We start from the raw sequence: 6346 nt of genomic DNA, 5'->3' as shown, positions 1-6346 counted from the left end.
TGGAGTGGGTGGTAATTTACATTTACAAATTACATTAACAGTCCCCCTCAAACTCAAGGAGGATAGGTACTAGCCAACTTGAGTTTGGAGAAAGTAACAAAACAGAAAAATAAACTGATAAATAAAATAAAACAGGATAGGAGACATGGTATGGTCGTGTCAAACCGTTGGAGGAGGCACAGTGTGGTCATGTCAGACCGTTGTAGCAGACAGTTTACGGGGTCATGTCGGACCGTTGTAGCAGACACTGTGTGGTCGTGTCAGACCGTTGTAGAAGACAGTTTATGGGGTCATGTCGGACCGTTGTAGCAGGACAGTTTACGGGGTCATGTCGGACCGTTGTAGAAGACAGTTTACGGGGTCATGTCGGACCGGTGTAGCAGGACAGTTTACGGGGTCATGTCGGACCGTTGTAGAAGACAGTTTAATGGGTCATGTCGGACCGATGTAGCAGGACAGTTTACGGGGTCATGTCGGACCGTTGTAGCAGACAGTTTACGGGGTCATGTCGGACCGTTGTAGTAGACACTGTGTGGTCGTGTCAGACCGTTGTAGAAGACAGTTTATGGGGTCATGTCGGACCGTTGTAGAAGACAGTTTACGGGGTCAAGTCGGACCGATGTAGCAGGACAGTTTACGGGGTCATGTCGGACCGTTGTAGAAGACAGTTTACGGGGTCATGTCGGACCGATCTAGCAGGACAGTTTACGGGGTCATGTCGGACCGTTGTAGCAGAGGTTGTGGTGGTGCACCAAGGGGGCGACTTAGGGAGTGCGCCATGAGCGACTTATACATGATACTGTGTATAACCCCCCCTCAAACTCAAATAGGTGTGAAGATAGAAACCTATTTGAGGTTGAAACAAAGGGATTGATAAAGCTGACTGGTGTAGAAGACACTGTATGAGTGTGGATATAGGCTGCTCAAAAAAATATACATGGATGTAGATATCGAGCCCTCAAAAGTCGTGCCCTCAAAAGGTGTGCCCAATCTGTCAAAAGGCGTGCCATCAAAAGGCGTGCCCGATGCATCAAAAGGCGTGCCAGATATGATGGCGAGGCACGTGAGTGCCTTGGCTGGCGTGCCCGTTTGTCTGGCGTCAAGAGGCGCGCGATGCGTGTGGCTGCCTCGGCTATTTAACCAAGACGGAGCCTGAGGCCGAGGCAGAAGACAAACAACTTGCGAAGAAAAACTTCTGAAAAACGCTTCGTTATGCTGAGAGAGATAGTCTGTAACACTCTGTTGCGAGAGATGGCTTCGTCGTCCCGTGGTCTGCTGACTCTCTTTCCCGACCTCAACGAGTCCACAAGAGAGATAACTGGTGCGGTGTCCCGTGAACCTCAACCAAACACCACTGGGTTTGCTCCGTTGAACTTTCCGATGCAGTCGGTGGAGCAAAAAATGGCAGTGCAAACGGATGTGGAGGCTAATCAGTATACTTTGAAGACATGTGTGGAGTCCATGACGGCGGTCACAAACTTGTCGCACCGGCTGCAGAGTAGGACAAATGAGGTGCAACAATTAAACTCCCAGCTGGCTCTACTACAACGCATGTATAAGGATGCGCGAGCAGAGATAAGCGTGCTAAGGGCAGAAAACAAGGAGCTGAAGCGGAAGGCCACCGTGATGTTCCGATTTGGAGGGCCGCCATATGCTGCAGTGGAGGAGCAGGGAGTAGTGATCGTGCCCAGTGGAGTGGGAAATACGGAGGCAACACCGGCAAGGGCCGCCCAGGACGGAGGCAAGAAGAAAAGACCGGCGGCAGAGTAGAAAAGAAAAAATGCCACTGTTTTGGTTTGTTGTTGTTTTTTTTTTTTTTTTTTGTGTAAAATTGTGATCGGGGTGATCCCTGAAATGAATAAAATATGGGTTGTTGTGCAAATTTGAAATGTTTGTGTTGTGTTTTTTTTTTTTTTTTTGAGCATGGTGATAATGAATAGATAATGATGAATAAAAAATAAGAAAGGTGGGAGTGGGGAACAGGACGAATCAAGAGAGCGTGATTAGAAAAAAGAAAGTGATAATAAAAAAAGGAAAAGAAAGTGGAAAGATAAGAGAGGTTGGTTCCCACTGTATCAATGATGTGGGTGTGTATGTGCTAGTCAAGAGAAAGAGAAAGGTGGGTTTCCCTTTACAGAGAGAGCGAGAGGGGGAGTAGGGCCAAGAGAGCGTCACTGTCCGCCATCAGAAAGAGAAAGGTTGGTTCCCCACCATGTTATCAAGGAGGTTGCTATCCTCTCTCCTCCGATCGTCGGTCCATCGGGAGGGAGAGAGAGAGAGAGCACAAGATGTCGAAGCGAGGTCGCGGTGGTTCGGCGGGGAACAAATTCAGGATGTCGTTGGGTCTTCCGGTGGCGGCGACGGTGAACTGTGCAGACAACACTGGGGCGAAGAATCTGTACATCATATCAGTGAAGTGTATCAAGGAGAGGTTGAATCGGTTGCCTTCGGCCTGCGTTGGAGACAGGGTGATGGCCACCGTGAAGAAGGGGAAGCCAGATCTCAGGAAGAAGGTCATGCCCGCGGCCCCAGCGGAAAGATCACCGACGAGTTCACCGGTGCTGGCTCCATCGGGAAGGTCTGCCAGGTCATCGGAGCCGTCGTCGATGTGAGATATGACGAGGGGTTGCCGCCGATCCTGACGGTTCTTATTATGGAACTTATTAACGATGTTGCCAAAGCTCACGGTGGTTTCTCTGTGTTTGCTGGTGTCGGTGAGCGCACTCGAGAGGGAAGGTGGTGATTTTACAGAGTGAGGTTGCAGAGACCAAGGTGAAAGGAGAGGAGGTATGTGTTGGAGGTTTCAATTGGCACGGTTGGGGTCCGGCGGGCGGTGAAGGTAAGGTTGCCGCCCGCCGGAAGGTGAAGATCACCAAGGGCTAACCTATAGCTCTGATACCATGTAAAATAAATTGATGTATATTATTGATTGATATTGATTGATGTGTTGTGTGTTTACAATGTTTACAATTCCTATATATAGAAGAGAAGGTGATAGTAGGTGTAGGTGAAGTGGAGGTGGTAGGTGGAGTGAGTGGTAGTGGAGGTGGTAGGTGGAGTGGGTGGTAATTTACATTTACAAATTACATTAACATTACGTATGCCTGAAAGGCTGACTGGTGAAATTAGCAGTTGATTTTTGGCTTTAAACTTATTTTGGGTCATATTATTTATCTATTTTTTTACATTTTTTTTTAAAAAGAGTCAAAAAAATTAAAAGGACAAATTTTAACTAACTTTTGAGAACAACCAATAATCAGGAAAGTGAATGTTTGGTTTGGACTTCTTGTTTTTTGGTAATACAAAAGGATAAAGTGATAATTTCTGAGATTCTTTTATTTTATTTTTTTATTTTGGGTGAGGAGATGAAGGGATTTACTGTCGGCATGAGAAGTGAAAAAGTTAGATTTAATTTTGTGTGTTTAGTGTTTTGTTAATTTAAAGAGTGAAAAATGTTTCCTTTGGCATGCAATACTTTTAGGGCATGTTTGATTGGAAGGATTAAAGCATGGGATTGGGATTATTAATCCGTGGGTCCAATCATCCTATGTTTGTTTTGACATTTTGGTTTAGGATTATTAATCCAATGGATAATTAATCCAACAAATTTGTAGGATTATTAGTAATGGGGTAGGGGTGGGATAGCTAATACCACACTAATTTGATAGGATTATTAATACCTCACTATTAGTGTTGTGAATCAAACATGGGTGTGTTTGTTTGGACGGACTGGATAAGGGGGGATTGTAATCCTTCGGACTGTTAGTTCCGGGATACATTGTTTCGGGACTATTTGGTTGGATTGGATTTGTATCCTATGTTTGTTTAGTCATGGGATTAGATGTCTGGATTGGACTATTTTTAGTAAATTCAATGTTTGGTTAGACGGACTGGATAATGATAAATGTTCAAAAGGCTATTTTATCCTTATAATTTATAATTTATAATTTAACAACACTAAAAAAATTTAATTTATAAGGCCACAATTTTTAATTTATTATTTTCAATTAAATTAAATTTATATTTTATATTTTATATTTTTATTTAATATATAATTTTAAATAACGACAATAAAAAAATAATTTTATTTAATATATAAATTAAATTTTCAACAACACTAAAAAAATTTAATTTATAAGGCCATAATTTATAATTTATTATTTATTATTTTTAAATAAATTTAATTTATAATTTATATTTTTTATTTAATATATAATTTTAAATTAACATTACTAAAAAAAAAATTATTTAATATGTAAATTTAATTTTTTAACAACACTAAAAAAATTTAATTTATAAGGCCATAATTTATAATTTATTATTTTTAATTAAATTTAATTTATAATTTATAATTTAAATTTTTTATTTAATATATAGTTTTAAATTAACAACACTAAACAAATAATTTATAAATGTTCAAAAGACTATTTTACCCTTTTATAATTGTTCACTAAGTAATAGCATGGAGGGTAAAATGGACATTTCACAAAATAATCTCATGGGATACCAATCCCATGGTTTCTATCCCACACCCCCCATGGGATAGGATAGTCCCATATTTGTGGGACTAATACTATTAGTCTGGAACAAATTTTTTCAAACAAACAATGAACTATTAGTCCGGTGGGACTAATAGTCCAATCCCACCCTTTTATCCCTCAAAACAAACATGCTCTTAGTTTAAAAGTTAAAAAGTTATTAAAAAATCAAAAAGTTTATAATATATACTAAAAAATTAAAGATTCTTTTTCTCTATATTCTTTGAACATATTTTCGTAAAAAATTAAAAAATCATTCCAAATATTATAATTTTTTTACCTCATATTTTAATTAAAAAATTACTAAAATAACTTGTTCCCAAACGAGTTCTTAATACTCTCTTAGGTGAGATATATGTTAAATGAATAATAATGAGTGTATTCGCTACAATTGATCACTGATGGGTTGTTTCACACACCAAAAATAAACTCTTAACTGTACCAAATTTTTTAGAATAATGGTAAATCTAGGTATTGATCTACAAAGACAATTGTGAAATTAAACTAATTTAATTGTTAAATTCTTAGATTAATTTTGATCGAATAATAATAAATAAAATAAATTAAGAGATTAAGGGGTTGTTTGGGGTGTCCTAAATAAGTGCATTTTTTGTCTTTTTGAACTAAAAAAATTGAGGAAGAAAATATAGATGTTTGGGTTAACTTTTTGACTTTTTATGAAAAAATGTATAATAAAAAATTGTAAAAATTAGTTTGTAAGATAAAATTATAATTAAGAGTTATGCAGCCGTAATTGTTGACTTTTGGTGAATAGTGTTAACTTTTTGAGTAATTTTTTGACTTTTTGACTTATTCTGGATTTGCCAAACTTGGCCTAAACTAGCAATTATAAATGAAATTAGAATTACTGATTATGGAAAAACTTAAGGTAATAAATTCACCACTAGTTACATAAATAAGGTTTCAATTTGAAAATCAATTATGTTACGATTTGAATGAAATAATACTTTGCAACTACAAGCTTAAAGCATCGATCAAGAAAATTATCACATCTAATGTAAGGACACGAACCATCTCAAATAGTATGGGTCGTTCACTCAAAACTAAGGTAATAACATGACTCGTCCCTCATAATATGACTCGTCTCATACCTTGAATATGAAATAATAAAAAATCATTGTATGGAAATCATTCAACAATCACAAAAAGCAAAATACTTAAAGAGATAATGGAAAAAATATATTTGAAACTTCTTAAACACCATACAATTTGTTCAAACCTTTACATAATCAAAAAGCAAAGAAAAAACCTATTTACTTGGCTAGGGTTTCATCAAAACTCTAGAAAGATGAGCCTAACCACTTATGGAGGGGTGAGAATAAGTAAAAGAAGAAGAACCCTCAATGAAAATTGCCTTTGAAGTTCGAGAATCCCTTTTTCCAAACCCTAGGCTCTTCTCTCTCTTGGATTTTTCAGAACCCTAATCCACTTTTTTTCAGAATCTCTAGCCTTTTCCAATAGATTCAAAAATCGGGCACAATCTTCATGGCATGACCGCACGTGCGGGAAATACCACCGCACATGCAAGAAAAACCCTCCGCATGTGCAATTTTTGCAGTAGCTGATTGGCTAATTTGGTTGGGGCGCACGTGCGAAAATGGTCCTCCGCACATGTGGAAAGCCATTTTTCTGGCTAAAATGCTGTGTTTTTGGTTATTTTGTGCTCCAATCGCATCTAACTCGATTGACATTAAACAAACATAAAATGTACAATTTGACTGGCAAGTAAGGTTAAGGGATTCTAATTACTCGCCTCAATACTGTACAACTTGGCCTCGATCAATCAC

The sequence above is a fragment of the Camellia sinensis genome, chromosome 10, assembly GCF_055761805.1.
Source record: "Camellia sinensis isolate YWXY chromosome 10, ASM5576180v1, whole genome shotgun sequence".
NCBI classification, from domain to species: Eukaryota; Viridiplantae; Streptophyta; class Magnoliopsida; order Ericales; family Theaceae; genus Camellia; species Camellia sinensis.
Note: the sequence above shows the minus strand (reverse complement) of the source record.